This window comes from Sus scrofa, chromosome 3 (assembly GCF_000003025.6).
Source record: "Sus scrofa isolate TJ Tabasco breed Duroc chromosome 3, Sscrofa11.1, whole genome shotgun sequence".
NCBI classification, from domain to species: Eukaryota; Metazoa; Chordata; class Mammalia; order Artiodactyla; family Suidae; genus Sus; species Sus scrofa.
Window position 1 is genome coordinate 126,143,936 of NC_010445.4, and position 26,221 is coordinate 126,170,156.

Below are 26,221 nucleotides of genomic sequence, written 5' to 3' on the forward strand. Positions count from 1 at the left end.
CTGTACACTCTACATGGGTGAACTGCATATGTGGATTATATCTCAATAAAGCTGGGGCTTTTTTTGGCTTTGATCTTGTTTCTTTTTTACTGCTGCATCCATGTTATATGGAAGTTCCCGGGCCAGGGACTGACTCTGAGTAATCTACACCGCAGCTGTCGCAATGCTGGACCCTTTAAGCCACTGGACTGGGTCAGGGATCGAACCCGAGCCACTGCAGTGACCCGAGCCACTGCAGTCAGATTCTTAACCCACCGTGTCACAGCGGGAACTCCTAAAGCTGCTTTTTAAAAACAAAGAAGGAGTTCCCTTCGTGGCTCAGTGGTTAATGAATCCGACTAGGAACCCTCAAGTTGTGGGTTCGATCCCTGGCCTCCCTCAGTGGGTTAAGGATCCGGCGTTGCTGTGAGCTGTGGTGTAGGTCACAGACGCAGCTTGGATCTGGTGTGGCTGTGGCTGTGGTGTAGACCAGTGGCTACAACTCCAATTAGACCCCTAGCCTGGGAACCTCCATATGCTACGAGTCCTGGGGGCAGGGACACGGGCCCCACTTTTGAGATGCCCGCAGCCAGTGGAGTGGACTCAGGCATGTGCCAGGTGTCGGGGGAGGGGGGCAGTCAAACACAGCTCTAGGGAACACTCTGCTTTCAAGGAGGTGACCTGGTCACCGAGGGGGCGGGGGGAGCCCCTCAGGATATACGCTTGGTCCAGGCTCAAAGAGCTCTCGGCTCCTGAAACCACGGTGCTGTCCTCCCAGGGCCCTCTCTAGGAATCATCACTAAGAGACCAGGGTTCTAGGGCCGTTTCTGGGCCCAGCTCCTCCCCTCAAGGCCCAGGCCTGGAGGGCTTGGTGCCCATCGTCCTCGCTGGCCTGTCCTTGGGAAAGGCAGCTGTAAACGCTTCCTCCTGGGAGTTCCCGTGTGGCTCAGCTGGTTACAAACCCGACTACTATCCCTGAAGACAGCTTCAAAACCCCTGGCCCAGATCAGTGGGTTAAGGATCCGGCGTTGCCATGAGCTGAGGTGTAGATGGCAGACGTGGCTGGGATCCCACGTTGCTGTGGCTGTGGTATAGGCTGGCAGCTGCATTTCCATTCAACTCCCAGTCTGGGAACTTCCATAGGCCGCAGGTGCGGTCCTGAAAAAAAACAAACAAAACAAAACAAAACAAAACAAAACCTTCCTCCTGCCAGGGCTCAGTGTCTCCTCGCGCCCAGACCCAGGCCTCCCGGGAGGACTTTCATCTGCCCGCTTAGACCAGGGCCGGATGTGTGCTCAAGAGATGACAAATTATTTTAATATATCCTGAAATCCAACTTAATGAGGAAGCCAAGTCCCCAGGGGAGAAATAGTGGGGCGAGAGTCAAAGACGGAGGGGGTTTGGATTATGACCATTTCGGAGGTGACTGTGGCTTTAGGGTGACTAATTCCAGCACGGTCCCCAGGTGATCAGGGCAGTTGCTCAAGGGATACTTTCCCACAGACACTTGGCTCAGCGTAGAGGCATTTTCTTCCGCTGCTCCGTCTGAGGTAGACGGGGCCAGTGTCCCGCAGATGTCCCCAGGGGGCGCCAGTGAGGCCACGCAGGCTGCAAGCTTCACCAAAGAAGGCAGGACACCCAAGGTGACAGTGAGCTCACCTGAGCCCTGCATGGCCCTCTGGTCACCAGGGGCCCTGGGTGCCGGCCACCTTCCCAACTGCTGGGGATGTTCACGACATCTTATTGTCACTCTGGTGTCCACCACCATTACCAGGGTACTTGAGCTCTCATCACAAAAGAACCTACCATCTCCGACCATTCTGGAAAAACTGCCATATTAAGGAAAGAAGACGACACACACCCCGTGAAGCAGAAACTCAACCCCTTGATATACTCCCGACAGGAAAATGGACATACGTCCACCAAGGACGGGTGCAAGAAGGCTCTCGGCCGCATGATGTGTAAAAGCCGCTGGTGGAAACTGTCCCCACTGTCCATCTGTCATTGAGGGGAAAAGCCATCATGCGTCTGTACAGCAGAGGACCACAGAGCCATCAGAATGCACCGCGGTGACACGCGACACTGATGAAGCTCCAAGCCGGACGCAGAGTGAAGTGTCGGACACAGAGGATGCCCTGCCATTGAGTCCGTTTATGAAACGGATGCGTGGTGAGGGGCATCAAGACAGCGGCTGCCCTTGGTGGGGGGCAATGACTGGAATTGGTCCTGAGGGGGCTTCTGGGTGCGGGTGACACAGGCTTGCTCCTTTTGTGAATACTGGCTGAGCTGTCTCCCTACTGCCCACAGGTTAAATTTCGGCCAAAAGTTAAAGAGAGGACATGAGGCACCCCCTGTCATTCCCGCATCCATGCTGGCCCACCTGGCAGATGTGGGGGCTTCACGGGAGCCCCACCCAGGCTGGGGACAACTGGGAACTGTTCCCACAGCCCACAGACGTCTCCTGGGACCCGTCCCCTAGGGAAGAGGCGGGAAGGGAGAGCCCTGAGTGGGTCAGGCTGGGTTCAGGCCCTGACCGCTCCCAGGAGCCCCCATCTCCTCACATCCGTCCAGAGAGGCCGCTGCTAGAGATGTGAGTTTTCACAAAGTGAAGACCCCCATGGACCCCCCCCCTCCCCGCACAGCCCACACCCCTGCAGAGTCAGCCACGCACGGGAAATTTTTCGAGGAGCCACTAGATGCCGGCCCTGGGGATACTGGGTGTGACAAGCACCTGCTCTCAAAGGGCTGACTTTCCAGGCACGAGACCCCGATGGGGAAAGGAAGCCCAGATCACACAACTCCAGGCAGAGGATAAAATGAAGTGATTTGACAAAGATCACCGGGGACAAGAGGCGACACTCCAGCTTGGAAGCTCAGGGAGGTCCCGAGTCAGGGGCACACATGCGGGGGAAGGAACAGACTTAGAAGAAGGCTCTGGGCAGAGGGAGCAGCACGTGCAAAGGACCCGAGGTAGGAGCATGCTTGGCCTCGTCCAGGAGCAGCAAGAAGATGAGTGTGGCCGAAGCCTGGCGAGCAAGGCGGGGTGGGGGACCGAGTGGATAGGGTGTAAGGGGTGTAAGGGGGGGAGGTCGGCAGTGAGCAGAGGCTCTGAGGGCAGGGCAAGGAGTTTTTTGTGGGGTTTTTTGGTTTTGTTTTGTTATTTGCTTTTTAGGGCCGCACCTGCAGCATCTGGAGGTTCTCAGGCTAGGGGTCGAATCAGAGCTACAGGTACCAGCCTACACCACAGCCACAGCAACGCCGGATCTGAGCTGTGTCTGCGACCTACACCACAGCTCACGGCAACGCCAGATCCTTAACCCACTGAGCAAGGCCAGGGATTGAACCCGAAACCTCACAGATACTAGTCAGGCTCATTAGCACTAAGCACAATGGGAACTTCCTTTCAGGGATTTTTGTTTGTTTGTTTGGGTTTTCTTTTTTGGCACCCCGTGGCCTATGGAATTCCCAGGCCAGGGATCAGATCCGAGCTGCAGTTGTGACCCACGCCACAGCTGTGGCAATGCTGGATCCTTAACCCACTGCACCTGCTGGAATCGAACCTGCGTCCCAGGGCCCCAGAGACGCCACCGATCCCTTTGCACCACAGCAGCTTATGCTTCACTTTTTTTTTTTTTTTAAGCACAATTGTTGTAAAAGAACTTTGAAACTAGAGAGTTCTACACACACCAGGCACTGGGCAAAGGGGTTCTAGGTTTCCCTGGAACTGGGGGAGCAGCAGAAAGCAGGACCTCCTTGTCCTTCCCAGGCCTCTCCCGGGGGTGGGGTAAGCGGGGACAGCTCACGTCTAAAGGTGCTTTGTTTCCCTGAGACGTAAAATCCAAGCTTGTTCACTCTTGATTCTCCATGAGCAGGAAAGAAAATAAAATGGCTCATTGCCCATCAATGAGTTCTTTGACCTCGAGAGCCCGGGCCACTGCCCCCCCTCCGCCTCCCGGCTCCTGATGCCAAAGAGCCTGGGACCGGGGGCCATAAAAACCCTGCCCTGGCCTTCTTCTCAGCCGGCGTCTGACGCCTCCTGTTCCGGAGGGAGGAAGAAAAAGCAAACATTTGCCAATAGAGAACAATGAGGCGGCCACGGGGGAAACACCGGTGAGCCCGGGGGAGACCAGACGGCAGCAAGAAAGCCAGGCCCGATCCAACAATTTCTACCTGGGGGCACATTCTGTCCGCAGACACCCCCACTGTCAGCTGTCTGTCTCAGCTTCTGCAGCCGAGGGGACCTGCCTGGGGGGTGGGGGTGGGGCGGGTGCTGCCAGAGGCTACACCTTGTCCTCCGGGAGTAAGAAGGAAGCCAGGCACGCAGCTCTAATGAAGGATTTATGCGTCACCGAACAAGAGCTACAAGGCAATGCAGCCGATGGGGCTGGAAGCGGGGGTCCATGCAAAGGAGCGCCCGGCCAGCAGCCAGGTGCAGGTCCCTAGCCCTGACTGAAGCCCCTGGTGGTCCCGAGGCCCCAGCACCTAGCATTTGAGGACCCTGACAACCAAGTCCCAGTCCAGCGACAGCGGGGGCCTCAATCCCACCCAGTATTGAAGAGGCAGAAATTTCTGAGACTCCTTCCCACGCAGCCCCCCTCTCCTGGGGTCCTGGGGGTCTGTGAGGCCTGCCTGAAGCCTGTCTGCTGGGGCTCCTGGCCCCTTTAGACGGAGCACTGGGAGGGCCGAGTCTTGCTGCCACGTCTCCCACGCACGGCGCCTGGAGCAGGGCAGACTGTCAAGCATCATTTAATGAATGAATCAGCAAGTAGGCCGCTGAGGAAGAGGAGCCTCCAGATGAGGCTACGGAAGAATGACACGGCCACACCATGGAGGGCTCCGAACATCGGGGCAAGAGGGAGCCATGGTGGGCTCTGGAGGAATGGACTAGGAGGAAGATCAGCCTGGCAGTCTGGGCAGGCAGGAAAGCAGTGCCAAGGCCGGTGTCAGGGGGACCCCTGGGGGCCGGGGGGGTAAGCAGCCTGGCACTGACACTCGTGAAAATGGGGGGGGGATTTTTTGGGGGGGAGTGTCTTTTGTCCTTTTAGGGCCACACCCACAGCATATGGAGGTTCCCAGGCTAGGGGTCTCATCAGAGCTACAGTTGCTGGCCTATGCCACAGCCACAGCGACGCGGGATCTGAGCTGCATCTGTGACCTACACCCCAGCTCATGGCAACGCCAGATCCTTAACCCACTGAGGCCAGGGATCGAACCCACAACCTCATGGTTCTTAGTTGGATTCATTTCTGCTGCGCCACGAGGGGAGCACCGAAAATGGGGGATTTTTAAGGGTGATTGTGATCGTATGTGGCTTCAGCTGGTCACACACAGAAACTGGAAACACCCCCCCCCCAAGACAGAGCCCAGCCTAACGCCCCAGCTGGTGCTCTGGTCCACACTCCCTGAAGCAGGTGAGCGGGAGGAACAGCGTAACTTCCCCACAAAGAGACGGAAAGGAAGGTGCCCAGACAAGAGCCGAGCTGCCCCTCAAAGCAGCCCGCAAACGGGCGCCCAGGGCCGCGGCGGATGAAGGCAAGTTCTCCTGCGAAGCCACTTATTCAGGAGCCGACAGAGCGCACACAGCCGAGCTGCCAGATCTGTGATGAAGGGATAAGTCCTGCGAAAACACAAATAAATTATTCATTCCCCACAAACGAGCAGCCTCTGGGTTCCTGCGGCAGCCGCCGCACCACATGAGCCCAAAAGGCTCTGCGCATCCTATTAGTGACACGGCTCAGCCGAGCAGAGGCTGGATCCCGCCGCCACCGGGTGTAGACAGCTCTCGCCGGGAGCTGCCCACGCTGCTCTCCATTCTGCGTCCACGAGTGAAATCAGCCCAGCATCACATGGAAGATCACAGCCCCCCTGCCCTGGCCTGGGGGGCCTGGGGCTTCTGGGCAGAGTGTTTGCACTGAGGACTCGGTGCCACGAGGTCGCCTTCCACTCACAACCTCCCAAGAGCTGCCCTCATGCCCCCACTGCCCATCAAGACCTAAGCCCCGAGGGGGCCCTGCTTGCTCAAATGCAGACTCCTCGGCTCCCCCCAGGCAACCTCTGGGGCTCAGCCCGCGGCACTTGTATTTCCAATACGCCCTGGGGCTGAAGCCACCAGGAGGAAATGCTGGGGTCGCCTCTGGACCAAGCAGGGAGTCCCAGAGTCACCCCTGGGCAGCCCTAGGTCAGGTTCTGGGCCTCTCAGGGGCCCTGGGGGGCTCTGGTGGGCTCTTGGGAGGATAAGGAATGTTTGCAAAGCGACTGTCAGATGCTAGTGCTCCGCAGAGGCCACGCACCGCTGGGTCTCTGCCTGGCCTCTCATCGCCGCCTTTGTATCTTTGATTCCAGCTCACTTTCCAGTCGGGAAGCAGCGTCTGGGGTCTTTCTTGACTATTTCCTTGCCCAAAATGTGCCCTGGGTCCTCAGATGACGCCTCTTCTCCCCGTCCAGCTCACACTCCCCTCCTCGGGGCACCTCCAACTCACTTTTAACGCACTTTCCCAGGATGGCCGCTTAGCCTCCGAAGCCACAGGGGAGACACCCAGAGGACACGCAGTCTTTGCCCTCGTGGCACCCAAGCTGGCACAGAGCCGCGCGTTCAGTGTGGGGGTGGCGCAGGGACTGGGTGACAGGGAGCAGATCACGTCCACGTCACTCGTGCAGCGGAAAGCTGTCTCTTTGTGGACGTGCCTCGTGTAATGTAAGCTGGGTCCCTGGTGGGTTTAGTCCCTCGGAACCTGTCCTTGCTCGAAGGTCTGGGGTATGTCTCACCTTGCTCCTTGCGGGGAGAAGTGGCTTATGTGACCTGACTGAGGAAATGACCTTCCAACCCCCACCCCCCCGTCTCCCCTACTCTGTCCCGAGCTTCTCAGCTGTCTGCCCACAACCGGGAAACTTTTTGTTTGTACGTTTTTTGCTTTTTAGGGCCGCACCCGGGGCACATGGAAGTTCTCAGGCGAAGGGTCAAATCAGAGCTACAGCTGCCGATCTACACCACAGCCACAGCAACGCAGGATCCTGAACCCACTAAGCCAAGCCAGGGCTGTAACCCACATCCTCATGGGCACCATGTTGGGTCCTTAGCCCCCTGAGCCATAACGGGAACTCCAGGAGACATTTTCAAGGGTGAGGGCAAGGAGCAGGAAGCTGACTCTGGCCATAGGGCAAGTGTACCTGCCCAGAACTACCAGCAAAAAGCTGTGTGTGTGAGCTGTGTGTGTGTGTGTGTGTGTGTGTACGCATACATATAATTTAGGAATATTCAACCAGGGCGATTTTGCCCCTGGGGACATGCAGCAATGTCTGGAGACATTTCTGGTTATAACTGGGGGGTGGAGGGAGTTGGGGGGGGTCCGTCTACTGGCTCTTGATGGATAAAAGCCAAGAATGCTCCTGAACACCCTGCAGTTCCCCCCAACGAAGGATCAAGCACCCCAAGCTGCCCTCAGTGCCGAGGGTGAACCCCTGATATAAACACAGTCCCCACATCATCAGCGCTCCGGTTCACCTCTCCCTGGGTTCAGAATCTAGTGGCCGGGGCTGTGCTGCTGGGACCACACTCTCATCCCCAAATGCCGCGTCAAGGGTCCCGCAGGGCACAGAGCCACCCCACACCACTGCTCTGGAGTCCTGCAGGGCGAAGCCCCACCCCCCTCCCTTCTCTCAGACTGGGAGGGGCTCGAGGAAGTGCGGGGGCCCTGCTGTGTGGCCTGCAGGAACACGAGGCCCCTTTGCGACTGGCTTGCTGTGGAGACCACACCCAGGTTTTATCCTCACCCGGCTCAGGGGCAGGCAGTGATGTGTTAGGGAGCCTGGCCCTTGGCGTAGCATCGCCCCGTTGAGGGCCTGGGGCGCCGCCAGCAGACACTCAGGGGACCCAGACCAACCAAGATGCCCAGCAGTTCCCACATCTGCCCCGACTGGTAGGAGTGACGGCTGGTCTTTGAGACGGAGCGGAAGTATCGCTTACGCCTTCTTTCACTCATTCAAAACACATTTAGCTGAACGCCTCCTCTGTGCCAAGCACTTCCTAGGTGTTACATATGCAACAGGGAACGGGAACAATTCTGGCTTTCAAGGAGCTCATTTAAGTGTGCCAGGAGATTACAGGGCAAAGGGACACATGCCAGGAGTACTGTGAGTGCAGGATTTGAGGGGCGCCATGGGGAGGCCGATCTACGAATCTGGGGCGGCTTCCTGGAGGAGGTGACATCGAAACATCCACCTGAAGGATGCATAAGAGTTAGCCATGCAGAGGGGGCACATGCAGAAGGGTGGGGGCTACGGAGCAGCCTTGCCAAGGACTTCCTAAGATGCTGCTTCACCCAGGCAGGGGGAGCCGATGCACCACAGGTCAGAAGGTGGCTGCCGTCAGCAGCCCCAGCGCCCAGGTCAGAGGGGCCTGAGTGGATCGCAGTGCAGGGGCCTTTGCCAGGCGTCCCCAGGCCTGGGTCCAGCAGGGCCAGCAGCCTGGATGGAAAAGGCCCTGGGGCCAGTCATATATATTTTTTTGCTTTTGCATTTTAGGGCTGCATCTGCAACATATGGAAGTTCCCAGGCTAGGGGTCGAATTGGAGCTGTAACTGCTGGCTTATGCCACAGCCGCAGCAACGCGGGATCAGAGCTGCAGCCTGTGGCAACGCCGGAATCTTAACCCACTGAGCAAGGCCTGCATCCTCAAGGATGCTAGTCGGGTTCTCGACCCGCTGAGCCACAACAGGAACGCCAGGGGCCAGTCATTTTAAAGACACAAACAGCAAATACACACCCACCCCTGCTGGGCCCAAGGTAACGCCCCCAGAATTAAATACTCTCAGCCCCCACCCTGCCCCCTCCAACCGCCACCCACCCACCCACCACCTTCTGGCCACCCCCAGGGCCTGTCAGTCTGAGGCCCTCAGACCCAGCCAGCCTCTTGCACTTTCTGACTGAGGGCTGGATTTCTTTTTAATTATAAATTTACTGAGGCAAAGAGAAACGCAGCCCACGGTCGCTCCATCAGCTCATCCCACACCTCTTCAGGGCTGTAGGCATTTGTGCAATTAAAATTGTGCCAAGCTTTTCTGCAATAATAACAATTCCTGGGGACTCAGGGCCCTTACAAGAGGGCCCCTGGCTCCCAGAAGCGGACGCGCAGCGGGGCCCACTCCGGATTCCAGCTCAGGGGCTGCAGTGCAGCCTGCGTGGACCCACCGGGAGGAGTCAGGACCCGAGTGTGCGCACAAGCCTCCCCCATCTGCCCATTTTTTCCTCAAACTTGCACACTCACAAATGAAGGAATCCGCACGTAACCAAAGGGCAAAGCTGGCCCGTGACCTGTTACATTTCATCTTATGCTCCACGCATCCTTTCAACCCACCAGAGCCCCTGGAATGGAATAACTCTCCAGCTTTGTACCCTCGGCCAATCTGATATGCATGCCATGTCCCATAAAGCGGTGGCTGAAAAAGCAGAGGTGGTCAGAGCCAAGGCCCTGGCGACGGTCCGCTCATCACTGGAGGCCTCTGATGGGCTCATTCGACTGTCTGTGAGGCCATCTAAGCACCCGCGTTCATCTCCCGGCCCCAGAGGCCCAGCTGCCCCCCGCTTGGAGGGCTGGGCCCCCAGCTGTCCCCCGATGGCTCAGCCGCCACTAAGGAGGCCAGGTTGGTGCCCTCCCTAGGGCCCCCCTCAGACCCCCTCCCAGCACCGGCACCCTCCCCTTCGAATTACCCCCCAACAGGTAAGACCTCAATCAGCTGAGAAGCACACAGTGAAGAACGTTTTACAAACAGAAAGAGGGGGACAGGGTTTGGGGGAGGCGGCCGTGAGACACGTCAAGTCCCATCTCTGCAGTCACTCAGCTCACATGAGCAACCTCGGGTCTGTGGGCTGGAGACTCTAAGATGTTTCCAGCAGATGGAGGGGGGTGGAGGAGGCCGGGGTGGGAGCGGGGCAGGTCAAGGGTCAGCTCCCAACCCAATTGCCCCCTCTGCCCTGATGTTCCTGGGAGGGTGCCAGGGACACAGGACGGCTTCCCGTGGAATGAGAAGGCCGGGCTGAATCACGTTCAGGGCCAAACCTTTGTGACTTGCCATTAACGGTTCGATTTACAAAAACTTTTCAAAGACTCAAGGAAATGGGCTCATATAGGAGTTCCCGCTGTGGGGTGATGGGTTAAGACCCCAACTGCAGCGGCCTGGGTGGTGAGGGAGCCTCGGGTTCAATCCCCAGCCTGGCACAGTGGCACAGCTGCAGTGCAGGTTGCAGCTGCGTCAGGTTCGATCCCTGGCCCAGGAACTTCGGGTGTAGCCATGAAAACAAAAGAAAAAGAAAGAAAATGGGCTGATTAGGACACTAAATGGAAAAGATGGGAGGTGACACGAATGTCACCTGATGTCAATGACAACGTTCCGCTCGGTCTCTTCCGCTCTCTGTAAATAAGCAGTGACCAGAAAAAACAGCGCCCAATATTAGCTGCGATCGTCTCGGACCTGCAGGCCTGTGGATTCTATTTGCTTTCTGCTTTGGGCATTTTTCACCTTTTTTACAATAAGCATTGATAATAACCAGAGCGGAAATATTCTGAAGGACACGCTTCTCCACAGGTGCCCAATGGACAGCAACCTCCCCCAGGCCCTGGACCCCGCAGTGCCCTCCTTCGGGGACAGGAGGTAAAACTGACAGCTGTGGCCAAAGCTCTGCCCACGTAGGCCTCAGAAATGTTAACCCGTCACCCAAATGGGTCCCTCCCTCCCTTCAAGGAGACTTTAAAAAAACACAACAGATGTGTGGTTGCCCGGGGGAGGGGGGAGGAAGTGGGTGGGGAGCTGGGGTTAGAGATGCAAACTATTCCACTTTGGATGGCTAAGCAGTGAGGTCCTGCTGTACAGCACAGGGAACCAGAGCCAATCTCTTGGGGCAGAACATGATGGAAGATGATACGAGAAAAAGAGTGTAGAGAGATGTATGACTGGGTCACGCTGCTGCGCTGCAGAAACTGACACAACGCTGTCAATCAACTGGACTCTAATTAAAAAAAAAGATAGGAGTTCCCGTCGTGGCGCAGTGGTTAACGAATCCGACTAGGAACCATGAGGTTGCGGGTTCGATCCCTGCCCTTGCTCAGTGGGTTAGGGATCTGGTGTTGCCGTGAGCTGGGGTGTTGGTTGCAGACGCGGCTCAGATCCTGCGTGCTGTGGCTGTGGTGTAGGCAGGCGGCTACGGCTCCGATTCAACTCCTAGCCTGGGAACCTCCATATGCCGTGGGAGCGGCCCAAGAAAATGGCAAAAAGACCAAAAATAAATAAATAAATAAATAAAAAAATAAAAAAAATTTAAAAAAGAATAAAAAGGATAAAGGACAAAAATCCAACAAACAAACATGAGACGACGCCCTCCTCCACTTGGCCTCGGGCAAGGCAGCTCCAGAGTCTTGACATGAGAAAATCCAGAGAGTTCGGAGAGCTGAACACGCTCAGCATCCTGCCCTGTCACAAGTCCCCTCGGGAGCCCGGAAACAAACACGTTCCCCCAAAGGGCCAGCGTCAGCCTGTCCTCCATCACCGGGCTGACAGGAGAGGCCTGGAAAGAACAGCTGTGCTCAGCTAAGGCCTTCGGTCCAAAGGGGAGAGGCCTCCAGGCCCCTGGTCTTCCGCCTCTGGCAGTGCTCCCCCCCTGCACCTGCTCCAAGGCAGGTGGCCTGCCCTGCCCCCGGAGCTCGTGCTCCTGGGGTGACAGTGACCGTTCATGTGTGTTTACGGGTTTCCTTTCCAGTTCTTCAGAGCAGAGCTCCCTAATACCCACTCTCGTCTCTCAGGGCCAAACCCCAGCGCTTGGGTGGAATGGAAGAGGGGAGACAGGCAGACGGCAGGCAGGCCTGGCTCAGGGCTTCCGGTGACCAGCCTTGGCCCTGTGCGCTGCCCTTGCAGTCACTCAGCAGCGGGGGACACTCAGGGTGCGGGAGGGAGGGGAGCTTCCCGAAGAGAGACCGGCGGGTGGGCTTGGAGGCAGACCAGGGGGCCCGAGCCCCCCGGAGGGAGGCGCACCCAGATGGGAGGGGGTCCTGCGTGGCCGGGCACTCAGGCACCAGCCAGGTAGCACCTAAGGATGAGGCCACTTACCTATTCCGGAGCCCACAGGCTGGGAAAGACCCTCATCTGCACACAGACGGCAGGGACCACCCACACCTCTGTCCAGGTGACACTGCTCACCTCAAAGCAACGGCAAAGCCATAAATCCAGAGTGTCCGGCGAGTGTGGACACACCAGGTGTGCTGGTCAGCTCAGCCACCTCCCATTCGGCCATTCAGCCCGGACGCAGAGCCCGCTGCCCAGCCTCCCCCACACCTCCCGAGGGCGCTTTCTAGAAGGGCCGATCGCCGAACAGCAGGGCACTAGTTTACTAACTGTAGAGCAGGTCGAGGAATGAAATACAAAGCCTGCAAAGTCGGGCCACGTAGGATGACTTTGGATAAACTAGAGCAACGTTTTCAGTAAGTGATCATGTTAGGTCACAACACAGTATGTGAGAAATACGGTCTCATGATAATGAACGTGGGACGTTCACAAGCCTAGGGACGCTAAGATAGTGTGATTTGGGGCTGCCCTGCCAGCCTGGAGGGTTATTCCCCAACTCAGTTTGTTTTGGCTGCGCCTGTGGCATACAGACATTCCCAGGCCAGAGGTTGAACCTGTGCCAAAGCTGAGACAATGCCAGGTCCTTAATCCACTAGGCCGCCAGGGAACTCCCCTGGCTCAGATTTCTGATGTAGCCCCAGACTCCTCTGCCTACCCCTCCCTCCGTGAGTCTTGCCCTGGCTGTGCCTGGACCACCCTTCTCAGCAGTGACCCCACACTCTGCTCACATATCACCTTTCACCCCTGCTTTTGTGGACACCCCAAAGCATATGAAGTTTCTGAGCCGCAATCGCAACCTACACCACAGCTGTGGATCCTTAACCCGTGGGGCTGGGCCAGGGATGGAACCTGCATTCGGGTGCTGCAGAGATGCCGCCAACCCTGCTGGACCACAGCAGGAACTCCCATATCACATTTTTTTTTTTTTTTAAATGGCCATGGCGTGCAGTGGCTTGAGATAGGATCTCAGTTCCCAGAGCAGGGATGGAACTTGGGCCACAGTGGTGAGAGCATGGAATCCTATCCACTAAACCACCAGGGAACTCCTACACATCACGTCTTAAGGAGGTCTGCCATGGCCAACTTGCCTAAAATTGCAAGACTGCCCCCAATACACGCTTGTATTCCCGTCAGCCCGCCCAACACCCTCCTGTAGCACCTGACGCGTGATACCATTCCCACCTGTATTACTGGTGCCCCAGGAAATGTGCAGCCCCTGAGGTGAGAGGGTTATCATTTTACTTTTCAGGTGGATCCTCGGAGCCTAACACAATGTCTGGCACAGAGCAGGTACGCAATAAACACCTGTGACTGGTGTATAACTTTTGGAACAAGAGGAAAAAACCCAGAATATGTAAACGTCGTCTTTTTTTTCTTCCTCTAGATTGGGCATATTTCTCCTTAATGCTAGACCTGGGTATTTTCATAGGTTTCGTCGGTATTAAAAATAAGGTCTTTATATATATAGAAAGCTATAATGTCAAGCTCCTAGAGTAAAATCCACATACTATAAAATTCCCTCGTTTTAGGTAACCAGTTCAGTGGGTTTTGACAAATGCGTATGGTTGTGTAACCACCGACATAGCACTTTTAGCACAAGAATGAGATCTTGGAAAATTATATGTTAATAGGTGGTCATGGCTAATATGAATATTTATCAGCTCTCCCCTCCCCCTATGGTTGTATTGAGTGTTTGGCTGACTCCTTTGTGTGTCACCAGATACAAAGGCGGGGCAGAAAGGGAGCCCGCGTCCGCCGAGGGCCCCGCAGGCACAGGGGACGGTGGAAGAGTCCAGAGGTCTCTTGGGCATCTCCTCTCTCCTGCCACCCTCCGAGGGCGGTGCTGCCCCTGCCCAACACCGGCAGCTAAGGCGTCCGAGGTCACTGCTCAGAGGACGAGCCAGGGCTTAAATCCAGGTCAATTCTCATTTCAGAACCCACACTCGCCCTCACAAGAAAGGACACGGTTAGTGTAAGAACCATAAGCAATGATGAGTCGCGTCTGGTTCTCACTTCCACGTCTTGTTGGGCAGCTTGGCCGTGAGCTTCCTAAAGGATATGCAATAGAAGTGGGGGTCGCTGCCACCCCCGCTGCCCCTCTGCTTCACCCCGAGTCGCGTGTCCAGGAAGGAGGGGTTCCTCATCTCGACGGGGCTGCCTGGTGAATCCCACAATGACGTGTCACGACGTGTCGTCTGGGTGTTCAAACCGGAGAAGAGGAACAACCCCGCCCACGCAATGACAGCTCCAGGAACACGGATCCTGCGGGGGCCCCGGGAGGGACCTCCACGGAGGGACACCCACGGAGGTGTCCCCTCCTGTGCTGGGACCACAGGGAGCAGTGCTCCCCTCCCCTCCCCCACTGCATTTTCTTGGGGGCTTTTCTGATTTCACTCCTCAGACGTCAACGAGGGGAGAGACCCCAGCACTCCCCCTGGGCTCAGGTCCCCTAGAAAAGACCGCCCTTGTGCAGACAGCCCCGGGATCCCTCCGCTGCACTGACGTCAGCACGTTGAAGCATCTATTCTGTGCGCTGAGAAGGCCAACGAAGTCCCCTCCCTCGAGCATCCTCCCCCAGAGCAGAAGGGACAGAAACATCGCACACGAATAGACATGGGAGTCGCAGACTGGTCCACACCACGACGGGGTTAGAACACCATCTCTAGGCCACCGGCGGGGTCTGCCCGCCTCCTCTCTGTCCCAACTTGGCTCCCCGGCCAGCACCGAGTCTTCAGTCAAAAGCGCCCTCTCCCTTTCCGTCCAACACCCGGACCCCATTCCTGCCTCACGTGGATCCCTGTCACAGGTTACTTTTCTCTTTCTTTCTTTCTTTCTTTTTTTTTGTCTTTTAGGGCCACATCCACGGCATATGGAAGTTCCCAGGCTAGGGGTCGAATCAGAGCTACAGCTGCCGGTCTACACCACAGCCGCAGCAACGCCGGATCTGAGCTGCATCTGCGACCTGCACTGGAGCTTGCAGTAACACTGGATCCTTAACCCACAGGGCGAGGCCAGGGGTCAAACCCGCATCCTCGTGGATACTAGTCGGGTTCGCAACCTGCTAAGCCACACGGGAACTCCTTGACGCAGGTTTCGTCTTTGAACTAGACACACCTGTGCCTGTCTCACGGCACACCCCTAGGAGCCACACCTCACCTGCATCCAGCAAGGGCCTGGTGGGCACGGGGCACTGTGAAGCCTGGCTCAGTTCAAAGTGTGCCTCCGTCTGGATGGTCAGCCCCCTAAGGGCAGGACACGGCCCCCTCTCTGCATCCTGTGCGCCATATAAAAACAAAGAGAAAAAGTCCCCCAGGGCAGTCCATAAAGACCGCAAGAACTGTCAGCTGAGGACTCAGGCAACCCTGGAACGCAGGTGACAATACTGCAATGGGAACAAAGACCAGAGGAACTTCCCTGTGGCACAGCCGGTTAAGGACCCCGTGTTGTTGCAGCTGTGGCACAACGGCAGCGCGGGTTCCATCCTTGGCCTGGGATCCCTGGCAGCCAAAACACCCCACAAAGACCAGAAGGGAACACACAGAGGTGAGTGTGCCTGAGTGGGGGAGGCCACCACTGGTGAATTTTTTTTTTTTTTTTTTTGCCCTGTATTCTTCCACCTTTCTGATATTGTTACATAACTCTTCTAATTAAAATAAGTGTTTTAGGCAGTCCGCTGTCCCCTGGGCTCGGGCGTTCTGCCCTACTGACCTGGAGGACGTGCCAGTGGTGCAGGGAAGATCTAGGACACCCGGAAGGAAGGAAGGAGGGCGCGGGAGTGTGGGGACAGGTCACCTGAGCTCTGGGACAGCCAGGCCGGGAAGCAGGGACTCGCCTTCTCATCCAGCTAGATTTTCCTAGAGGCCCACGGGGAAAAGACAGAGCTCCAGACCAAAGTGCATTCGATGTTCAGGCTGCAGGAGCCCACGTGAGGCGGTGGGGTCTGGACTCGGAGTCCCGAAGGGCCCTCTGGTGGGGAACATGCCAACTCTGTGGGGGGGGGGTGCCCTGATTGGCCAGGCCGGGGCTGCCAGCTTCCCAAGGGCCTGACTGTTCCTGGCCTGGGAGGCCTTCCTGGTTCCAGAAGCGGAGGCCAGGTGGGAGGGCAGTCTGCTTCCCAAGGCTGCCGGGGAGGTAGCGAGAAGCAGCTGCTGAAACCAGACCGACGTCCATTCCCGGGACCCCCGGCACCTAAGTGTCGCGGTTCTCGCACCTTCATGGAAGAGGAAGACGGCCTCCAAGGGTCCTCCTTCGACTCCCAACACCAGACAGAGGGTACGAAGTCAACGAAGCAGCCTTTTAAGGAAGAGAGAAGCCCTCCAAAGTGCGACAGACCCAGTCACAGCCGGGCCTGGGGACCCTTTGCCTCCCTGCCGTCCACGGCGGCTTCCTGCCCAGGACCGGGCCCAACCAGGCCAGCACCACGGGGCAGCCAGTGCGCGGGACCCTGGGTCCGACACCATCCAACTGGCCCCCAGGCCAGCTCCATGGAGCCTCTTTGTGCCAGCGTCCAGCTCATTATTCCCCAGCGAGGGTCTGGCTCTGCACACGAGCACCTCAAGACGCCACAGCCGGGGACAAAGTCACAAAACAGGCCAAGCCAGGCTGGAATTCTAACCCCAAAGCTGCCCCCGCCATACACACCAGGCTCTGTGCAGGCGGCTGTGGGCACAGCTGGTGCCCACACACCTGCTGCTTCTCCATCCTCCCCCCACCCCCCGCAGGACTGCTGGGAACTGAGAAAATAAAACTGGAAGCGCTGGGGTGGCGAAGGGGAGAGGCGGGAGGGAAAGGACAAGACGGCTGTTGGATTCATGGCCGCGGGGGCCCCTCCAAGGGGAGCCTGGGCCGCACTGGGCAGGATGCCAAGCACAAGACCTGAGTTCCCCCCTCCCCTGGGGCCTAACCCAGTAAGTAGTCCCTTGAAGATAAGCGGACCAGGTACGCGCCTGAACGTCCAGATAAGGGCTGCAGAGAGAAGGAGAAAGTCGATCTTTCCAGAATGCTGCAAAGCACATTTCAAGGGGTAGAAAGGTTTCAAGGACACACTGGAAGTGGCCCAATGAGGCCAGAGTCTTTCTCTTTTTCAAAATCCTGAGCAGGACTTCTTAAAGCAGAACTGATTCTGGCCTGGTGGAAGTCAGGCTTCCTTTTAGTTCACTTGCAGCTTCCCCAGGCAGATCCGAACACAACAGATGTTATTTGATTAAGATGGAATCAAATAGGTGACGGTTTCCAACCAAGCTGGCTGGCTTACCTGCCGCCTCCTCCAGGGAGCCCTCCCAGCACTCCCACAGCACCACTGTCACAGGAGCCTGATCGAAGCCACTGTGAGAACAGCTCCCTCAGTCCTGTGAGCTCCTGGGGCAGGAGACGGTCCTGCAGGGATTGAACCAGCTCCTCATCAAAAGGAACTGAACTAGGAAGCAACCAGGAAGAGTTCTCACTGTGACTCAGTGGGTTAAGGACCCAACATAGTGTGCACGAGGATGTGGGTTCGATCCCTGGCCTCAATCAGTGGGTTAAGGATCTGGCACTGCCATAAGATGTGGCATAGGTTGCAAACGCGGCTTGGAGCCCATGCTGCTGTGCATGCTGCTGAACCAAGGTGATTTGAAAATGCCAGCCTTTGAATCAGGTAAGCTGCTGTGGCTGTGGCTGTGGCGCGGAGGCAGCTGCAGCTCAGCTTCGACCCCTAGCCTGGGAACTTCCATATGCTGCCGGTGTGGTTGTGAAAAGAAAAAAGTAAAAAAAAAAAAAAAAAAAGGAAAGAAATTTAAATAGAAAGCAACCAGAGAGTTCCCATTGTGGTGCAGTGGAAACAAATCTGACGAGTATCCATGAGGATGAGGGTTCGATCCCTGGCCTCGCTCAGTGGGTTGGGGATCTGGTGTTGCCGAGAGCTGTGGTATAGGTGGCAGACATGCTCAGCCCACGGACACGAACCTATACCTACTTATTCAAACAGCCACAAATAAAACATGTTCCATCAGCAAGCCACCTGCCTCACGTTGGCCTCAGCCTCATTTCTTAGCCAGAGCATGGCTGTCCTCAACCTGTGGTCCTGTGTCCCGAGCGGCCAGACCCCACGCCTGAGATCACCCCAGCAGGGGGTCCCCTGGCCCTCCTCACGCCAAGGGCACAGCGGGAAGGGCCACATCAGAGCTGAGGGTCCAGGAAAACACACTTTTGGGACACAGTGTGGGTAGGAGGCGTACCAGGGCTTAAATCTGCTTCCTGTCTCATTACGGGGGAGAGGCCCACGCTCTACCAGCCTGCAACAGCAGACACCGCTGGATTATTCACACTCCCGACGGGGCAGGGCAGGGCCCAGCTCAGCTCCATGCAGAACCCAGACAGGTGCACACTCGCCCGGCGCCCAGACCCCCGGCCAGAAGGCAGGAAGGCAGATGCTCCCGCCAGGCCAAGAGACTTTCCCAAGGGGTGGAGGCAGGGGCAGCTGGCACGACAGCAGTGGGCCTGTGGGACCTGAGCCCCAAGGAAACAACCTCTCAGAGGCAGGATGGGGCCCAGAAATCAGGCCACTGGCTTTACGTGACACTCCGGAGCACAGCCGGAGGGCTGCCTCTCCCTGGCCCCTCGGAGCTGGAGGAATATCCCTTGGCTGCAGCCGCCCCTCGCAAAGTGGCATCTTCAGCTGGTCAGGGTGCTGGGCAGGTTCGGCCATGTGGAGCGGGCCAGGCTCCCAGGTGCCAGGTGGGCGGCACGCAGTGCGAGTCTGGGTCCTGCCGGAGGCCGGGCAAAGGCCACAGGCCGCCACCAGCTTGGGAGATGCGCTTTGGGGAAAACCCAGCGGTCCTGGCATTTCTCTGCTGTCTCCCCACCCCCGGCGCGGGATAGATGGTGGCTGAGAAAGCGAAGCCAGTTGTGGCAATGACTTCCAACAGATCTAATCAGATTACCTGTTCCTGGATTCTGCAAGCACTGAAACGTTGTAATTCAATTCCTGAAATGTCGTTTGGAGCTGCTGGTGCAGGCGGCGGGGAAGCTCGGTAAACACATCGCTCCCGCCCAAACACACACCCCTGCCCCAAAGCCCCCAATGCCCGCCCAGCGCTGTGCTGGGGGCCAGCCTAGGAGGTCATGGGGGCCAGGCGGGAGGTGGCAGGACCAAGAGTAAATACTCATGAGCCGTGGGAGGCGTGCGGCGGAGAAATCAGGATGCAGCCACGGAGCTGGAGCACAGAGCGCCCGCTGTGTCGGGGGGTCAGAGGTCTCCCGAAGAAAGTCCCCAGCGTCACCAAAGTTTCACTGACCACAGGATCAAATGCCAAGATGGCACTGAAGACAGGGAGGCCCGCCCTGGCCTCAAGGGCCTTCAGTCCACTGACTGGGCACACTCACATGGACACACATGCACCTGCAAAGTCCCAGGGCAGGAGGTAAGGACCGTGACAACAAGGACCCCAAGCCGCACAGGGCGCCGGGGCAGAGGGCTGCTCAGGCTCTAGTGAAGCGTCATCAATGTCCTCCCCCCCGCCCCCACCCCCGTCCCCTCCCACCCCCACCCTGTGGGAGCTGTGGTCAGGGGCCTGTGGAGGGACAAGGGCTTTTCTGGCACTTTGACAAATTAGTGCTGAGAAGCCGAAAATTTATGGCTAAACCAACAGGTGCGATGAAAGTGAGCGGGGTTATTATTTCACATATTTAGCGGGTTCCTTCTAAAGTTTATGAATTCTCCCAACAGGGGTATTAAAATTGTAGTTTAAAAACATGAGTTCTCTTGTGGGGCAGTGGGTTCAGGATCTGGCATTGTTGTTGGGTTTTTTGTTTTTTTTTTGGTTTTTTGGTTTTCATCTTTTTGCCTTTTTTTCTAGGACCACTCCCGTGGCATATGGAGGTTCCCAGGCTTGGTGTCTAATCGAAGCTGCAGCCGCCAGCCCACACCAGAGCCACAGCAACGCAGGATCCGAGCTGCGTCTGCGACCTACACCACAGCTCACGGCAATGCCGGATAGTCAACCCACTGAGCAAGGCCAGGGATTGAACCTGCAATCTCATGGTTCCTAGTTGGATTCGTTAACCACTGCGCCACGACGGGAACTCCCAGGATCTGGCATTGCTGTTGCAGTGGCTCAGGTTGCTGCCGTGGGGCAGGTTCGATCCATGGCCTGGGAACTTCCACTTGTCAGGGGCGCTGCTAAAATAAAATAAAATATGCCCACAAAGGGTCCTCTGATACACCATCGCTATCTGCCCACCTTGAAGGATTAAATATCTCATGTAAGTGCCAGCACTTACAAAGGGACAAGGTTCTCAAGGACCAGGCAGCTGACAGTAAAATGGAGAAACAACTGGAAACCTCGAGACAGAAGTATCTCCTTCGACCCCCACTGAGACTCAGGGGCTGTGTCCAAGCTCTGCAGAGGCGGGGCCAGAGTCACCCCTCGCCCAGACAAATGCTCCCCACCCCCCGCCGCCCCTGGGGAAGTCCTGGGCTAGCTCCAGGCCCTGCAATGAGGGGGCTGCGTGAGATAAACTGGGGTCCCTGCTGCTCTAGTAGCCTTGATCTAACAGCCAAGCCAATGGTGCTTTCACTGAGTATCGGGAGCTCCCTGTGTCCACTGCTGGAGGCTCAGAGATGCAAGAAGCAGAGTGTCCACACCAGGGACCCAGGGTAGCACACGGAGCGGTGGAGTCTTGGGCTGTGGCGGGAGCCCAGGGCTGGGCAGGGCGGGCATCAGAAGCTTCCAGAGGTAATGCTTGAGCCGAGACATGGGAGGCTGGGGCTATAGATGGCTGGAGAGGTGGGAGGCACCGGGTCAGGATGGGCCAGGCACTGCGTGCTAGGGATGGGTGGTTCCCCTGGCACCAGACAGATGTGCTCTGGGAAAACCTGACCTTTAAGTGCCTTTGAGATTTTGCTATTTATAGGAACCCAGCGGGGAGGGCCCCTGGCACACAGCATCCTGACATGGTCCACACGCCAGTCCGGCTGGGGCTCTGGAAGGGCCCAGGGACACGGGTGGTGGGGATTCACACCTGGCAGGCAAGGCACCCCCTCAGAAAGACGGGGAGAGGAGCAGACCTCAGAAAGCAGAAGACCCAGGCCTGGTCCAGCCCAAAGGCTGTGTGGCCGTCACGTTCCATCTGCTCAGAGCCTCAGTGTTGACAAGCCCATCACTCAGCTGAGCAGGGGGCCTGTACAAGGCGGGCCATGAGCTGCAGGCCTGGCACCTGTTAGCAGCTAAGGCGTGCAGCTTTCTGCACAATGCCGAGCTCTCAGAAACACCCTCCCCGCTTGCCACAGTGTCACAGTGACCTCAGAAGAATGGCTGCTCTGCTGCTCTGCTCTTTATTGCGTTTGTTTGAAAAACAAAATGAAACTCTCTCAAACCCACTTCCAAAAAAAAAGTCAGATAGTGTGGGAGTTCCTATTGTGGCTCAGCGAGTTAAGAATCCCACTAGTATCCATGAGGACACGGGTTCGATCCCTGGCTTCGCTCAGTGGATTAAGGATCTGGCACTGCTGCAAGCTGCAGTGTAGGTTGCAGAAGAAGTTTGGATCTGGCATGGCTGTGGCTGCGGCGGAGGCCAGCAGCTGCAGCTCCAATTTGAGCCTTGACCTGGGCACTAACTTCCATATGCTGCAGATGCAGCCCTAAAAAGCCAAAAATAAGATAAAATCAGACAGCATGGGCTAAAGTGAGAAACGTACCGCAAAACTGTGTGCCTCTGGGAAAACCACTTTCCCTCTCTGGGCTAGAGAGTCCTCAGCCCTACTGTTCTCTAAGATCTCTCTCTGCTCCGGAGTCACCCGACCTCATCCTTATAATACAGGACAGGGTTGTAGTAAATCCACTTTCAGAGCAGTCCTTTGATGGGGCGCGTCTGATCTGTCAGGGGACAACTGTAGGCAGCGTCCCCTCCAGCACCGGGGCTGGGGAAAGAACAGGCAGGTGCCACGTGGACTCCTCCATAAACAAGTGTGCACCTTGAGAGTCTCGGGGCCAGCCTCCCTCTCTCTGCAGCAGCAGAAATGGGATCCCGTGTCTGCAGATAAGCATATGGGGACTGTACGCCCCCCGTCAGGCTGCCCACTGGCAGAACCCCACAAGTACACCTTGCGAAAGCCTCCGCCTCCTTCCAGCCCCGAGGCCCGTCTTTCCTTTTTCTTTTTCTTTTTTTTCTTTTTTGTCTTTTTAGGGCCGCACCAGTGGCATATGGAAGTTTCCAGGCTAGGGGCTGAATCAGAGCCGCAGCTACCAGTCTGCACCACAGCCACAGCAATGCCGGACCCGAGGCGCATCTGCAACCTACACCTCAGCTGACGCCAATGCTGGTTCCTTAACCCACTGAGCGAGGCCAGGGATCAAACCTGCATCCTCATGGATACTCGTCAGGTTCTTAACCCCCTGAGCCACAGCGGGAACTCCCTCGCCTTTCTTTCCTGAAGGAATGGGGCTCATCTAAATAAGGAAGTCAAGGGACCAGCAGAAATGTTACTCCCCTGTTCTCTCCACACTCCCTGGATATCTCTCTGCAGAAAGAACCCCCTGGGAACTTGGTCTGACCTCTCAGGGAGCAGGGCTCTGCCTGTGGTTACACTGCCCTCCCACGGGTGCTGTCCCCACCTGACAGTAGAGGGGCCACCCACACACCTGCTGTGGGCTCTTTGGGCTCTTCCTCCCGCCCGAGGCTCCCCAGTCCGTGCCCGCCACCCTCGCCCAATGCCACCCCCCAAGCCGACCACCAGTGCCTCTGCTGCAGCCTCCTCCACGGTGCGGCATACAGCAAGCGCTCAATACACACTGACCGGAACCTAAAATATGGCGCAAATGAACCTGTCTGCCAAACAGAAGCAGACTTTCAGACATAGAGAACAGATGTGTGGTTGCCAAGGGGGAGGCGGAGGGAGTGGGATGGACGGGGAGTCTGGGGTTCATAGATGCAAACTGTTGCATTTAGGAGGGACAAGCAGTGAGGTCCTGCTGTACAGCACAGGGAACTCGATCCAGCCTCTTGGGATAGAACATGATGGAAGATAATATGAGAAAAAGACTGTATATATACATATGTATATGTCACTTAGAGCAGCAGAAATTGGCACAACATTGTCTACCAACTACACCTTGATTAAAATTAAAAAAATAAACAAATGAAGACGGGCTGGCTGAGCCACCCAAATTCAAGGACCGCGGGGTCAGGGTGCACCAGCACCAAGGTCCTGATGCACCGAGGATTAGCTGCGTGACCATCGGAGCCTCGGTCAGCCTCTCTGAGAGTCTCCGGTTCCTCATGATGAGAGCTGATCGCCCCAGCGCCTAGGGATTCTGCGAGAATCCAATTAGCTGATGTAGATGAAAGCACTTGGTAAGCTTTCAAGAGCTATGGAAATGTTATTAACGTTATTAGCCAAAGACAATAGTCACCATAAGAGATCCCAGCCTGAAATGCTTATAGATAATGGAGTAGCATTTACACTGTAAGAGGGGCTGTAAGCATAACGTGAAGCATTCTGTTCAGATCTTAGGAAATCAGCTACCGAGCCATTGAGGAATTAACCGTCTCAAGTGTCCAAAGAGTCACAAACCGTTGAGGAGAGGGAGGGAAGACCCCAGCACAGGGGGTTGGCCAAGATCCTTGGCTGGGAGTTCTCCTTCCAACACTGGGAGGGCAAGGAGAACAGTCCATTTCAGAGTCAGAGCAAAATGAGAGTTAGCTTGCACACTTCCCTGGCTAGATGCGGGACAGAAAGTGAAACCATCTTGGTCTCTCTCGGACCCACCCACCCAAGCCCTGTCCAGCAGGGGACGGAGCTCTTGCACCACCTGTGACCATGCCCTGATGCCCATACACCCCAGGGTTTGTAGGGGAGTCTCACCTGTCCTGACCTAAGACGTATGGAAAGAGGAGCCCCCAGCCCTCTCGTTCCCGCAGAGGCCCAGCCCCTCGCAGGTGCACAGCACATAAGATCTAGCGACAGAAGGCTGTTGGCCAAGAAGCAAAAAATGTGATGAAAAGAGAGAGGGAGGGAGGGGCAGGGAGGAAAAGAGGGGAGAGGTGAGGCTCCCGACAAACCACCCTGGAACAAGGGACAGACCGTTCCAGACGGGGCATGGGGCTCAGCCCTCGTACTAGGAAGGTGGCTGGTTTCCTGTCACAGGGGACTTGTCTTCCAAAGGAATGTGTGATGACATTGCAATTTGTTTTTTGGGTTTGGGGGTTTTTTTGTTTTTTTGTTTTTGCTTTGTGCTTTTTAGTGCTGCACCGGCGGCATAGGGAGCTTCCTAGGCTAGGGTTTGAATCGGAGCTGCAGCTGCTGGCCGACACCCACAGCCCCAGCAATGTGGAAATCAAGCCTCATCTGCGCTCTACACCACAGCTCCCGGCAATGCCAGATCCTTAACCTACTGAGCGAGACCAGGGATCAAGCCCGCATCCTCATGGATGCCATGTCAGGTTCTTAACCTGCTGAGCCACAGCGGGAACTCCAGGTGTGTGGTTTTTGTTCCACGTTTCATTCTTAGACACCAGTTATTGCTGCTGCCGCCAGGGTCACGTGTTTCATCCTCACTGCCTCCTATTCCGCCCGCCTTCTCCTCCCCCAGGGCCCTCTTGGGGGAAGGGCTGGGGGCAAAGCAGGCTGGGTCCCAGACCGTCCCAGGTCCAGGCCCTGCCCCTAGGATGCTGCAGCAGAGTAAGGACATGGGGCTATGCTGACTGTCAGGTGTAGGGGCCACCTTCTCCCCCTGTTCTGTCAGGGAGGAGGCAGCCATTATTTGTCCCAGCCTGGCCCCCGCTACCACCACCACCATCTGGTTTTCTCTTTGCAGTTACTTGAATAATAAATATCCTTTTCTGGGAAAAAGAGAAAAGAAAGTAGCGCCTGACCCAGCTATCCTGACATCCGGACATGACATCTGTCCCCTGCTTATAAAGGGAGGCCATGTCATCGCTGTCATGGCCACGTTGAGCCGAAAACGCTCTTCCTCCTTCCAGCAAATTCGCCATGGACCAGGAGGAAGGCTTCTGGGGAACGTGCAAGGCAGCTGGCTTGGAGGAAGACGATGGGCAGGTACAGCTCAAGGTCACGGCTGGGGTCCTGCGGGGGCAGCGCCCCTGGGGGCGGGTACACCTGGGAAGGCGTGGCCACGCTCCTGCCCCCGCTGCTCCTCAGGCCTCCTCCTTCCCGGTGGGAACACATCCTTTCTGCATAAGAAGTTGCGCCGTTTCCTAACGGGAAGACCGGCTCGTTGTTATTGCTGTTGGGGAGGGGCTTGTGTGGGCGCGAGAGACATGATTTCTGGATTTTCTTCTCTAAACGGCAAGCGGGGAAAACAACAGGAGTAAATAACATCGTTTCGCAAACACCTCACGGGGAGGCAGAGTCGTGATGTTTAAAAGAACATCCTGGCTCTACGCTCAATTTAGGGTAATCTAATAACGATGCGAGAGAAATTTCTGCTCTTTCTAATACACTCCTTGGGGGAAACGCATCCCCGGCGATGCCGTGAAACCCATCAGGGCAGAATTCTGCCGGCGCCAAGCCCACAAGGGGCCTCTCCTTCCCGCATCCATCTGGGGTGTTATCCACACCTGCTCAGCCTCCCGGCCCGCATCAGCACCACGGAAGGTAGGAGACGCGGGCCTTGCATGGCACAGCTCACACCATATATGGAGGAAGATGAGGAGATGCTGCAAATGAATAAGGAAAACGCTAGTACAGGAAGGAAGGAAGGAAGGAAGGAAAGCGGAGACGGTGTATGCCAGACCCCGGTGTGTCAACTCGCTCTCGAGGCCTTACCTGCAGGCTCTCCCTACCCGCCTCCCCGGCCACCTCCAGCTACCCGGCCCCTCATGCACCGAGCACTCCTCCTCCATCCCACTCGGGCACCGGACCTTTTCTAAAAGGACGCAGTCACCTGAATGGACGCTGTGGGCTCGTGGTGGGTGCAAGAGGCACCCATTCCACGCATGGAGAGCATCACTGTCTAAACAGCTTTCAAGAGGAAGATTTACAGCTAGGATTTGGAGGATGGGTAGCCAGCCACGGTGTGAGCCCCCAAACGGGATCCAGCCTGAGACGCTCACAGGAGCCCGGGGTGAGAGCTGGACCTGGAGGAGGTGGGTGGACCGAGACCTTGGGGAGGCCGGGGCAGGGCCAGGCCTAG

The 26,221-nt window shown here is 56.8% G+C and overlaps 1 protein-coding gene across 3 annotated transcripts in view; it reads right to left on the reverse strand.

Annotated features, from left to right (window-relative positions):
- The window catches only part of HPCAL1 (hippocalcin-like 1), a 112,975-nt gene that overhangs the window by 36,529 nt on the left and 50,225 nt on the right, over positions 1 to 26,221 (reverse strand). The window lies entirely within an intron of this gene.